The sequence below is a fragment of the Alligator sinensis genome, unplaced genomic scaffold (assembly GCF_000455745.1).
Source record: "Alligator sinensis unplaced genomic scaffold, ASM45574v1 scaffold611_2, whole genome shotgun sequence".
Lineage (NCBI taxonomy): Eukaryota > Metazoa > Chordata > Crocodylia > Alligatoridae > Alligator > Alligator sinensis.
The window spans coordinates 2,865,999-2,879,069 of NW_005841869.1; the positions used below are offsets into that span (position 1 = coordinate 2,865,999).

At 56.6% G+C, this 13,071-nt stretch overlaps 1 protein-coding gene across 4 annotated transcripts in view; it reads left to right on the forward strand.

The window, feature by feature from the left end:
• The window catches only part of NEK6 (NIMA related kinase 6), a 169,154-nt gene that overhangs the window by 29,241 nt on the left and 126,842 nt on the right, over positions 1 to 13,071 (forward strand). For all 4 annotated transcript variants that reach the window (XM_025194294.1, XM_025194332.1, XM_025194329.1 and 1 more), the window contains exon 2: positions 8,357 to 8,503. The gene's annotated coding sequence lies outside the window, so the exon portion shown is untranslated. The remainder of the gene's footprint in view (positions 1 to 8,356; positions 8,504 to 13,071) is intronic.

Consider the following 13,071-nt stretch of genomic DNA (forward strand, 5'->3'; position numbering starts at 1 on the left):
TCTCCATGTTGCTGCGAGGGGCTCTTTCCACGTCGGCATCCTCGCTCGTGAGCTCAGCCCCGATCCAGGCAGCTCCTCATCTCTGCCAAGGGTTCAGCAAGTCTTGTCTCCTCTCTGTCCCCCAAGGCTCTGCACGTGGTTTTGTCTGAGTCTGGTCAGAAAAACCTGGTGGCTTGCTGGTGACGCCTTGCCCAGTCACCTGCGATGCCCAGTACCTCGCCCCTTGTGCTGCCTCCCTCGTATCGCTGCAGGAGGTGTGTGCAGAGGAAGGACTCGCACGGTTTATCCATTGCAAACGGCTCCAACCTTCCTCTGCTCCTCCCAGGGCAGGGGTGGCGGGCTCTGAAGAGGGACCCTGCGACTCCCTGGGGCAGGACTTCGGGCCGTGCCTGCCAGTAGCGTGCTCCTGGTGCTGTTCAAATGCCCCGTGGACTGCCAGCCTCTGTAGGCTCCATGCTGGGCTGCGCAGGGGGAGGGTTGGGGCCAACCTGGCGGGCGCTCGGCAGTCCCAACAGACCCGGTGTTTCCTAAGAACGGCGCCTTCAAATGCTGAAATCCCGAGAGCCCTCCCCTGGGGACGTGCTCAGAGCGCATCCTGGGACGGGCCCAGGGGAGCTGAGCAATGCCGCGGGCATGCCCTGGCAAAGCTGAGATGATCGGTGATGTTCCCCACCCCATCGAGTCCCGGCGCCTGGATTTAAAGAGCTCTCAGTCACTTGGGATATAAGGATGTGCCCTGGGGAGGCTCCTCTTACCAATCAGTCCCCTCTGGGGGCAGCCCGTCGGAGGTGCCCACCCTGCAAGGAGCAGAAGCATCACTCCCGAGCGCTCTCTGAAAGGGTGCCGAATCGCTGTGCGTGGACCGAGCTCTCAGGCAGGTTAAGCTCTGGCTGAGGCCTCTCTCCCCTCCGTGTTTTATTTCCTAGTGCACATTTTGCAAGCCAGGCTGATTAGCACTCACCTAAACAAGTGCCCGGGCCGCTTGGCCTCTGCAGCAGAGCCCTCGCTGACACTCCGGCAGCCTTCGGGGCCTTTGCTATCTTTCTAAACACTTCCCTTCTCTCCTGTAGAGCTGCCTTATTGCAGCAATAAAAATAACAAGGTCCCCGCAGACCTCTTTATAAAGAACAATTTAGAGCCAGGAGTAAGTGTGGGGATCAGGATGAAAATAGGCTATCGGAGTGCTAATGTGATATACAAGTGTGATTCGCGTGTTATATTGGCGGAGGAGAGTTGTGCGTCTCGGGAGAGCAGGGCTCGGTGTGGGACGGGCTGTAGCAGGTTGGAAATGGCTCTGGGCTGGGACCGGCAGCAGGGGGGGGCCTGTCCCGGTCTCGTGCAGGGTCTGGGAGGTGTGAAGTGGTCCTGGCAGCTTTGGCTCGACTCTTATTCAGCGCACACCAAATAAATCCATCCTACTGCAGCGTTAGCAAGCCGGACAGTTAACACATTGGGCTGGAAGAACAGCTAGGACATGGCTTGGCTACCTGGGTTTTGGGCTGTCAGTTCACTCTAGTTGAGGGCTTCAGATTCTGCTTGTGATCTCCAGTTAGGGTGCACCAGGCTGGGGCAATACCGCAGCCAAGCTGCTCCCCCTTCCAAGAGCACTGGGTCCCTGCCCGTGTGATCTGCTGGCACCTCGGGTGCATTTTAGGGGGCTTCGTGGCGCTCCGTGGTGGCAAATGAGTTACCAAATGTGCCCAGGGGGGAAGAGGAGTGTTCAAATCCAGCAGCTCGCGGAGGAGGCAGGCCACAGCTTTAGCACTAGTGGCTGGGGAGAGACGGGCTCTCCGGTTAGCAAGCCCCAGGCAGGGGCAGGCGAGGAATCCCTTCCGCTCGGACAGCGGGTGGGCTGCTCAGGAGGCCTGCCGGCACGCGGGACAGAGGGCCTGGTCCCCTACACAGGCACAGGAGTAGTAGTGGCTCATGTTTTGCCCATAGCAAACCCGTGCACACCACTCAGCCCACGAAAACCCAGCCGCCGCTGATGCCAGGGAGGCAGAGGCAGCTGGGATTGCAAAGGGTTATTCATAGTGAAGTATGAATCCGAGCTCTAAACTTCCCCTTTCCCAGCGCTTGCACAGGCTTGCGCTTTGCAGGTGAAGCGGGGACTCCGGCGGTGTCTCCGTCCCGGAGCGATTTCACTTCCCAGCCTGCTGCCCTGGACGGTCGCCTTTTCCTCGTAGCCGTAACCCTGCAAGGCTCCTGCTCTCGCCGATGGCTGGAACAGCAAGTGCTCCCAGCTCGGCCGCCCTGACACCGGGGCTCTTCTGCTGACTTCCACTGAGGTGTGCTAGATTCCAGCCTTTGCCGCCGCGTGACTCCGGAGAGCCGCAGCTCTGCTGCTTGCAGCTGGAGGCACAGGGCTGTTAGCCGCCCAGCCCTGAGGTTTCCTGTGCAAAGTCTGCTCTGCTGATACTTTTGCACAGAACAAACCCTAGACGATGAATATCCTAGAAAACCCAAACTGAGCGATGTACATCTCTTACCGAGAAACTTCTCGAAATAGAAACGCCGTGGCTGCCTGTCTAACCGCACCGAGCGATAATCGCGCCGGGTTAGTTTTCCTGCAGCCGTGAGCCCCGGTTTGGGCCGAGCTCTGCTGGAGGCTGGCAGTGCAGCGGGCACCAGGAACGCTGTTTGTGCAACACCTCGCACACCGCAGGGCTCTGGACAGCTTCGCTGCTGAGCAGGGTGACAGGAGCACGGCCGTGGGCAAGCCGTGCTAGGCTCAGAGGTGAAGCAGCGCTGCCCAGGGCCCCTGAGCCCTGCTGCACTCACGGCTGCGACCTTAACTCTGCCCCAGCGCCCCAGCTGGTGCCCAGAGCACTAGGCCATATATTTTCCCATTAACTATCCGGGCTTCAGGAAGACAGCCTGTTCCTCTGGGAATCACCCCGGGAGAGAGGAGGCTTGCAAGAGAGAGAGGTGGGCTGGATTTTCTGGATCAGCAGTGATTATCTGGCTTTGCCAATAAGTAGGTGCCTAAAGCCCCCCTGGCTCCTGCTGTGGGCATCTTTCTTTCATGCTGAAGTTTAGTGGGCAAAGGAATGGCCCTAATTCCCCACTTGCGTGACGTGGGACATGGCAGGGATTCAGGGTCACAAACCTCATGGCTGTGAAATGGCTGCAGAGAGGAGTGGTGCCCTTAAAGCATTGCTTCCCAAACTTTTCATCAGCATGACCCCATTTATGTCCCCCCACCCTGCGACCCCATCCGCTGATGTTGGGAGCCCATTTGGGGTTGTGACCCACAGTTTGGGAGCCACTGCCTTAAAGCTCCCTCTCTCGCTGTGTGGGGATCCGCATCCGGGCCGACCCCTGCGGTGTGATCAGCACCGCCCGTCCCCCAGACGCCTCCCTTCTCGAGGCTGCTCCTCATGGAGGCCAGCACCGAGCTTTCCTGGTTGTGCCACGTGCACCCTGGAAATCCTCCCAACCCAGCAGGGGAGATGATCTGCCCCGGCTGCAAAGCCCCGCAGCCAGGCTGCCCACAAGCCTGCCGCGGCTGGTCTCCGGGAGCCTGTTGCAAATACACGGAACAGAGTCTCTTCCTTGCTACTCCCTGCAGAGCCTGCTCTTCCCTCCCAGGTCCCTGCAGTGCCAGTGCCGGTAGTGCAAAGCCTCCGTGTCCTACCCCCTTCCAGGCAGCACCTCGTTTTGTGCCTGCTCTGGGCCACTGCCGAGCCTCTCGTGGTGCCTGCCGGCAGGGGTGGAGGCTACTTTGAGCCCCGCCGGCCTCCCCCAGCTCGCGTCGTGCGAGGCACACAAGCACGAGACTGCTGTAACGTTGAGCAAGGTTTTCCAACACATGCTTTCCCCTGGCACGTCGCCACCCGCAGCGCAGCGTGCCAGCATCACACTTCGACTTAAAGAGGGAAAACTGCCAGATAAATGTTTTAGTTGCAGACCCGTTTCATTGTTGAGTTCTCAAATCTTGGCTGACGCCCCTGCGAGGGGATGGGGAGGCAGCTGGGCATTGAGGCGGCTGAACAGAGGCAGAGCAAACGTGTTATGGGAAGGCACTCGGGGGGCCGAGCCCACCGCTTAGCTGCGTTACTGGCCTGAGCCTATCTGCACCCAGGGCATGGGGCACGTGTTTAAGGGCCAGCAGCACAGCATGGGGTGCACTGGAGTCCTAAAGGCAGGGCTGGTTGAACCTGGGATTTGCAGTGGCCTGTGGCACTGCACGTGGCTTGTCCGGGTGAAAGGTGGGCTTCTTGGTGCGACTGCAGCGGGCCCCACTTGCTGCTCCTTGGCGGGTCGACACTTCGTGTCCCAGCAGTTTTGGGAAGAAGAGTTTTGCTTGTGCCGTTTCACCTGCTGCGCCTCTCCCTCCTTCTCACCCCTCTTTGCTGTGTGCTGCCTGCCTGCAAGGTCTGATGGAGCCGTTCTGGGCGTCCCTGCCTTAGACCAGCACTTGCAGAGCTGGGAGGAGAGCAGAGAAGCTGAGAGGTGAGGTGAGAGGAAGGAAAGGGCTGAGCTCCCTGAGAAGGCCTCCATGCAATGTGAACAAATGCATCCCCATGACTGCTGTTTCCCAGTGCAAGCCTTGCTCACATGCCCCGTGTCTTCTGGGCTAGGCACCTGCACACTCTCTCCTCATCACGGATCATTTAATTTGTTCTCAGATCGTTGTCTCCATTAATTGTCTTAAACTAGCCTAACTTCATTTTACTTTATCCCCTCGTGGCCCTCATAGGTTTTAATTACCTTTAGGTGGGTCCCCATATAATCGCACATCAGGTTAATTAAAGATCGCAATATGTTTGCCTAATGGGTTTCCCATTAAAATCCAATGGGTTCCCATCAAAGTGAGTTATGGGACGTGACACAAAACCCACTAAAAACCCAATATCTTTAATTAAAGAAAACTAAACATGATCTGTGTCTATTAGGGAGGGCTACACAAAAATGCCAAGATATAAAAAATCAGAAAATTAAAAAAAAAAATTGCAAATCAGTGAAATGCGAATCAGGCACCGTCTCTGGGGAAGAGGAGAGGGCCCTTGCCCAGCCCTGTGCTTCCCATGCTTTGCTGAGCTACGTGGAAGGAGTCCGGGCAGCCGGCCGTGGCGGAGCGTGTTGTGACCGGCCGTGGGTGGATCGTTTCGTGCACCGGCGGCCAGTGCAGCAGTTGTCTCCGAGCAGAACGGCAAGGTTGCCGTGTCCGGCTCTCCGCTGCCCTGCTCCTGGCTCTTCGCGTCCGCTGTGAACAAGGCTGAGAAATGCTGCCATGCAGCTGTACCTACTTTGCGCAGGTGTAAGGAGCAGGGTAGGGCCGGGCAGCAGAGCATCCGACCCGCTGCAGGGACTGAAGTCCCTGACCGGGGCCAGCCTGCTAAGAGCACTGATTGCACAGGAGCCACTGGCAGATGCCCGCGGGGTGCCTGAGCACTGAGGAGGTGCTGCCGAGCTGCAGGGCCTCCATGGCAAGGCTTGGCAGGGACGTGCCCGCTCAGCTGGCCCGGGGGACACAGCAGCCTGCGGCCCAGTCCTGCCTCCCCTGTACCTGCCCAGGGAGCCCGCTCCCGGGCTGCAGCGCGGCCCTGCCAGACCCGGCTTTGCTCCCCTCCTCTCCTCCCCAGTCCAGCGCTAGCTCAGTCCTGGGCCCCTTGCACAGTGCTCGGCGGGGAGGGCGTCTGTCCACTCCCGCCCGCAGAGGCTGTGTTGGGCTCTGCTCGAGCTGCTCGGCTCTGTTGGCCCCACTGCCTGCCGGCGCTGCTGCGTTCCAGCTGCCGCTTCGCAAGCAGGACTGCGGGGAAAAATCAAACCTCTCAAAAGCCCAGTAAGTGAAACTGTGACTCCTCATGGCAACTCCCCATTATACCCAGCTTGTTTGCTATTTTCTCTGCTCCTCCTTTCCTGCTGCCTTCATTACGGAGCCGAGTATCGCGAGGGCAGCATGACATGAATCCAGAACGGCACATTATTCAGGCAGGCTCGCTCCTACCTCGACGCTTGCATGTTTGTTAGCATTTCTGGACTGGAAACGGAGGGGAGGGAGAGGGGGACTTGCAAATAGATGCTTATAGAGTCGGGAGGGTGGATTTGCGGTGTGTGCGTGCATGCGTGTGTGTGCGTGTGTGTGTGTGCATGTGCACGTGTGTGTGTGCATGAGTATGTGTGTGTGCGTGCATGTGCACATAGAAAATGTGTAATGTTTAATTGCAAACTGCAGCTTTCTAGGGGCTTTGCCATTGTCACTGTGCCATGCACAAAGCCCCTGGGATCCTCAAGGTCACAGTGCACAGCAGCTCCAAACATGCAGCTCCCCCCGCTATGTGACCTAGAGCAGAATCCCCACTAGCTGTCAGCAGTACGGGTCCCATGGCACACGCTTACGGACATCTGGTCCCATCCAGTAGCAAACAGTAGCGACGATGCTCTGTAAAGCAATATACTGCAGGAAAGGTGGGTGGCGGATGATGTTCCAGCTTCTTTGTCAGCAGTGTTAGCCAGGCCAGAGGAGATGGACCTCATCTGCATGTCATTTGCATCTCAGTTGATTGCATAGCCATTTGCTTAATCCCTGGGACTCTCTCTCTGCTCTCGTATGGCGCCAGATACCAACTCCCAGCTCTACGAGCCACAGTCTGTTGTTACGGCTCAACACGCAGAGTCCGCCTGCCCCGTCCGGGCGGTTGCAGCGGTTGCAGCTTTCAGCCAAGTGCTGCGCTGCCTGCCGGACGTCGCGTTCACACGGGGGCTGTGCGGTGTTGTTCTGAAACGTCCGTATCCAGATCTCAGTCTGTTCAGCTCGACCCACGCTTCTCTGTCAAGGTCCTGCCCAGTGGGGGACTCATTTGGTGCTGGTATAAAACACTGGAGGAGTAGGTCTGACCTTTCCCAGAGGTCAGCCCACTCCGTTGCTGCCCATAGGTTTGGTTCAGCGTCCCCACTCTCTTCCAGGAGCCTGTGGGCATCACGTATAAATGGTTTATGGCTTTTAAGCCTCCATCTCTACAGGTCTTCAGTTAACAGTTGATGGAGCAGGTGATTTTCGTCATCTCTTGCCTCTTATTGCCAGTAACGATGTTAGGGTCTGTCTTCTTCTGTCGCTCCGTCTAATGCAGAGAGTGCGTCTGTGCGTGTACAAGCCGCGCGTCCTGTTACCAGTCTCAGCATACTGGTAAGTACAGTGTCGAGCTTGTTAGCGGGACAACTTCTGGCCCATGCACAATATTCTGCCAGGGCATATACCATTGCGAGTGCCGTGGGTCTGAGCACTTTGAAGCTGGCATCCCATGTCGTGCTGGCTAAACATCTTATGGCAGCTACCCGTGCAGAGACTTTACTGCTGACCTTTTGAATGTGGTGTTTATAGGTGAGGGACTCGTTGCTTGTGAGTGGGGAAACCGCTCCTGTTGAGGACCCAGATGGTGTGATTAATTTTCCCCAGGTTTCTGGCTGGGGCTGAAGCTGGTGGTTTTTAATTGTGGCAATCCTCGGTTCCAGCAGTACCTGGCCCATGTGGTACAACGGTGACTTGGCAGCATGACATCCTGGGAGCAGGGAAGAGTGAGATTCCTCCAAATTAGGAGACACCTTCTTCAGCAGGCTCTGACCCCTCTGGGTGCCACGGCTCGGCTGGCTCTTGGGGGACCTCCACGGGGCTGGACCCAAGTCCTGGCTCTCACAGAGGTTTGTGGCTGCATTTTCAGAAGAGCTCACCCCCATCCACATGCCTCAGGGCTTTCCTGCACTTGGGAGTTAATCTGGATTAAGGTAGCAGGCGAATCGAGGGCACCAGAAGCATTGCAGGTGTGGGTGCACGCTCTCCAGAGAGCACAAGCGTTGCTCCTGTTTACAGTAATCCACTTTCGGCGGCAGCTGCACTCCAGAGTAAGTGCCCACCTGACATTATGCAGGAGTAGCTCTTCTCAAATAAAGCCGCTCGTGGGTAGATGAGCCCCCACATCTCTGTCCCAGTTCCCCGTGTCTGTGTGGGTTTGGAGGCACCTTTCCTTCCTTCCTGCAAAGTGCCAGGCAGACACAGGGGTTCCCGAACAACGATAGCAAGGGGCAAAGGGACATGGGGTCGAGTGCCTGCTTCAGGCAATTTCTAAGGGAGAAACGGAGGAAGTTTTTAAAGGCAGAAAGTTGAGTGAGGAGCAAAACCTGGGGACCCTCCTGGAAAATGCAGGATGGTTGCTTGCTTGAGAGAACTTAAAAATTATTCCTCCCCAGGAACTGAATCTCTTCACTCTCTTTTTAGCTGCTGCGGGTGATTCGGTTTTTCACTTGGCTCTAGGCAGCAAACGTGTCTAAAGAAACATCAAATTTAACTCTGGTTTGTGGCTCATTAAATGAAAATCATAGTAACCCCCTCCTCCCTCTACCCACTTGCATTTAGTGCTGCTGAAAGGTGCCAGACCGTCGTCGCCTGTGGATATCCAGTCCCGGGACCAGGCAGGAGGTGAAGTCTGGTGTGGAGCAGCAAAATTTCCTGGGCCACCCCGCCGGCACCCACAGTCCTGCTCTGGAGAGCTCCTCTCTAGCAGTGAGTATGTCCTCTCTTACTGCCGTGTCCTCTGCTCGGTACAATGATTAGGGGGTGCTGGACCATGCAGGGCTAATGAGACGGACTGAAAATTAAATAATGCCCAGGCCTCGTAGCCTTTGGAAGGAATCAAGGCTGATTGTGCATCGCTCACGTGCTACCCCCTGCATACACTCGTCCCAGGCTGCAGACCTTTCAAACGAGTTTCCACCGCTTTGTCCTCCATTTGGTCAAATGCTGGTTGTCTGGCGGTGCTTTCTTTCCCGAAGTGCATGTGCTTCGTTTTCTCTCCAGCTCTGTCATTTTATATTAACTCAAGCAAAATTTTAGGCAAGCGAACACCCTCTTTGAAAATACTTTGGGTAACTTAATATGAGACTGTCTGAAAAACCCTGAAAACTTTCCAGGCCTCTGAGCGGAGCACAGACTGTGGTCGTGTCGAAGGGAAGTTTGCAGGGCAGGCAGCTGGGGTCTGCAGCTCCCATTAGAGTGTCTTGAAGCCGAGCCATTTGCAGCTGTGCTCTCCTCTCCAGCGCCGCCCGGTCCTTTCTGCACGGGCTGATATGGCTGTGGCCAAGTTTCAGGGCATGGTACAATACCTTGGCATCATGTGAATGGCCCACACCAGCCCACTGTTCTGGCAATCAGCTCCCCGTTCAACCCAAGTCCTCGCTGACCTGTTGGCAGTGGTCACTTGTGTTTCACAATAGGCAGGAAACTACTGCAGTGCCCCTGGCAAAGCGGGCAGATCTCCAGGTGATACAGAGCTCTGGAGCTTCGTGGACTTCACAATGCCTATTTTCATCAGTCAGGGACCCGGCTAAGGATCCCAGGCACGAAGGCTGGAGAGCTAATTTCCAGGTATGGCTAAAGGGAGTGGTTTTCCTTTCATGCAGAAGTGTTGGAGGTTTCAGGACCCCCCTGTCCTCCAGATTCAGCACAGCCAGGAACCCAGCAACCGGTGCGCTCATCTGGGCCGCTGGCGGGGACAGGGCTGGGGCAGGTTCAAGTGCCCGTTCGGACCTGGATAGCTCTCAGACAACATCCAGCCTGTAAACAGAGCAAGGTGCCTTTCCCAGGAGAGCATGCTTTATAGATCAGGTGTATTGGGCTTAGTGTGGAGGCCTGGTGTCTCCGACCCATGGACCCCTGGCAGGATCAGATGCACGATCCTGCAGTGCCACGTCCTGCTCTGTGGGCACTGCGCTCACTTGGATGCAGCTCAAACTAACAGACCGTTTCACAGTAGCAAGAAAAGTGCGCTGTGGAGAGTGAACAAAAAACATCCACCTTGCCGCAAGGGGCAAAATAGTGAGGGGGGGGCACCTGAGAAGTGCAGAAAAGCTGTTTCAGATGCTAATAAGTCCATTAAACGTTCAAAATACTATTTGCCTGGATTAAATAAATTGCACTGAGTGGGGGGAAAGAGCCAAGCGTTTGCTGAAAGAAATGTCAATGGGAGGAAATGTTGGAGGGGATTGCGATGGGGCGTGACAGGATCGCTGCTGCTTCTAAGACATAGATGGAGCAAGGTAAAGAGCCCCCTGCTTGGCCCTCTGCAGAAGCCCGATCTGCCTCGCACGACAAAAGAACATGCTAAGAAAGAGGCCAGGTGTTGCTCAAGACTCTCTGGACGCACGCGACTGCCAGACAGTAGAGAGATGAAGTTTTCATGTTAACAGCTCCTGGCAGGCTCCAAATTCTTCGGCTTTTCACGATTTGTGGAAGTGCCAAGAACTGCGAGGAACAAAGGGTAGCAAATAGTTTGCTCCTGCAAACAGTCAGCTCAGAACGTGCAGTGGGCAGCCCCTCGGCCCAGCCCGGGCACGCACCGCCCCTCCTGCCAGAGACGAGCGTGTCCTACGCGGCCCCTGGAGCGGACGGCGAAGATGCCGGGACTGTGTCCGGTCACGTCTGAAGTATGCATGCATGCAGGCACGCAGAATACCTGCAAGGAACGTGTGCTTTGGAAAGCGGCTCTCAGCCGTGCCGCTGGCTACGCCCTGCGTGCACAATGCACACCGGCAAACGATCCCTGTCCGTTGAGAGTCAGGACAGAATGACTCGCTTCTGTTTTAACAACAGGAGACGGGAGTCTTGAGCCCAAAGAGGCCTTCTGCTGAAGGGAAGCCTCGCATCCTCTTTGCTACCTGCAGCTTCCTATCCGCCACGGCAGCCCTTACACCCGTGGCAGCTCCCTCCGTCCTGCCAGCCGTCCAGGGCACTGCCGCCACAGCAGGCAGGACGTGCACCACCCATGCGGAGAACTCACTTTTTCACACAGCTCCCAATCAGCCTGGGGAGCTCACCGGCCCCGGGTGGCATTGGGGCCAAGAGCTGACTGGGACTCAAGCAAAGCATCGGGGATTTACACAGGTGATGAGGCCATCTGGAGCTACAGTAATACGAGTTTAAATGCTCCAAAAAGGGTGTGATTTTGGAGGGGATAGAAACCCTTCTGCCTCCAGACACAAGCGGCCTCCCACTGCTGAAGGCTAGGAAGGAACTCGCACTCTGGGGAGGGTTTCACACCTGCGAAGTTTCTTGCATCTTCCTCTGGAACAGCTGCTGCAGGCGCCGGCGGAGGCAGATCCTGGACTAGACAGGACAGTTCCTGCGTTCCTGGATCCCTTCTTGCCAAGCTGATATTTTATCCCTTGTGGGGAGCTTTGCTGCGGCAGCCCAGCCGTTTGGTATGTTCACGCATACGTTCCTAGTAGCAGAGCCGTGGAGAACGACCGCCCCACCCCGACGCCGGCACCGGCACCGGCACAGCTCCAGCGTCCACTTGTGCACCCACCCCCGAGCGGCGTGTGCTGCTTGCTAATTAGATGGGGCTGCAGGTAGGGCTCTGGATAAAGACACCGGCTGCCTCAGGTTACAGGCTGGAATCCCACCCGGCTTCCTAAAGTTTCCTTGGAGCCCAGGCGGGCTGGCGCTGATTGCAAAGATGCTCAGTAATTACAGAGCACTTCACACTTTCAGAGGGCACCCACCTTAATCCATTACAGCCCTGGGAGGCTGGGAGTGTTGTCTGCATTATACACATTAGGCGACTAAAGGAGGGGTGAGTGGTTTAACTTCCAGAGGCAGAGTCAGCGGGAAAGGGAGGCGCCTGCCTAACACCTCTGAAAAATGAGGCCATCACTGGTTTCACTGTGAGCTGATGGCAGAGCTGAGACTCATTCTCCTCCTCCTCTGCGCGGGTGCACTTCCTCACACCGTGACCCCTGGCCGTCTGAGCTGCGCCCTGGCACTGGCACCGTAGCCAGAGGTGGTTGGAAACATTGCTTCTGCCCTCGGAAAATTTTGAGTTTCTACCAAAAACCAGAAAACCGAAATACTGAATTTGAAAGACTCCTCGTGGGAGTCGCAGGTTGGGTGTCTCATGCCCATGGGTTGGTGCCCAGCATTTCCTGTGATGCACCCGTTGTCTTGCCTCTTGGAGAGGGGATGTGGTGTTTTCCGGGCACCCCCTGGCTGTGGCGTGTCGGGGGGTCAAGCCTGGCCAGGAAACTGGCCTCTAGATGAGCCCCAGAAGACGCGGTAACCGAATGGCAGCTCCCTTGAGGCCCTGTATCCAAAGAGAAGTGTTTCAGGTTTTGGCCTGGGTGGGAAAGTCAGTATTTTCTGCATGGTCTCTGTGAGACACTGAGATGAGAACTTAATCTGCACAACTCAATTTTCTGTCGAACCCCCCAGCTCGGATGGGACATTTTGGACCCGCGCTGGCTATTGCAGCCTACCAGTGGGGCTGGGACTCGGGGAGGGAAGGAGACGGGTTTGCCTGCTGTTCCTGTCTCGTGGGAGGACATCTGTTTTTCTGGGCATCTCTCTCTCTGTAAGGCTCTCTTATCTGGTGTGTTTGTGGAGAGCCACGGCTCAGTGCCCTTACTCCCAGATTGGTCCCCCGGTCGCTTCTGCTCCCTGCTGTCTCCGCACACCGCTCCTCCAGCAAACCCTCTTGATGGCTTTCAACAATGCGCCAAGCCATTTTCCATGCTTCCAAGGCTGTGTCCAAAAAATCCCTTTTCAGTAGCAAGTGCTTTCTGAATGGGTCACGTTTCTGCCACCCTGCGATAAGCCGCAGCAGACACAGAGCGTGTCAAGGGGGTGTTCAAGAAGCAGCCCGACTTCAGTGAAGGAAACAGTCCTTGAAGCACTTCAGTGTTGAAAGCCCCTCTTACCCAGTGGTAAGTGCTGCTGGGAGCAATCAGCAAGACTAATAGAGTGTACTCAGAGGAGAGGCTTTGCATGAGTGTCCAGCCTCCGTGTGTCTGCAGAAATCCGGACCCGACTGATGACTGAAGGAGCAGAGGACAGGCTCTCCCGGCTCCCCCCGGGCCCGTCATCCCAGCCACGCTGTGGGCTAGCTGCTCAGCTACAAGGGGGGGATAAGGAACTGGGGGATTTGTCTGCCCAGCAAAGCTGGGGCCAAGAGGGTCAGCCGGTCACTGGAGAGCAGAAAACGTGCTGAACAACAGCGCAGCAGTCAGCCGTGGCTTGGACCGGCTGGGAAAAGCAGCGTGCGGGGATGGGGTCCAGGGCCAGGGCGTGGCCCGGTCATC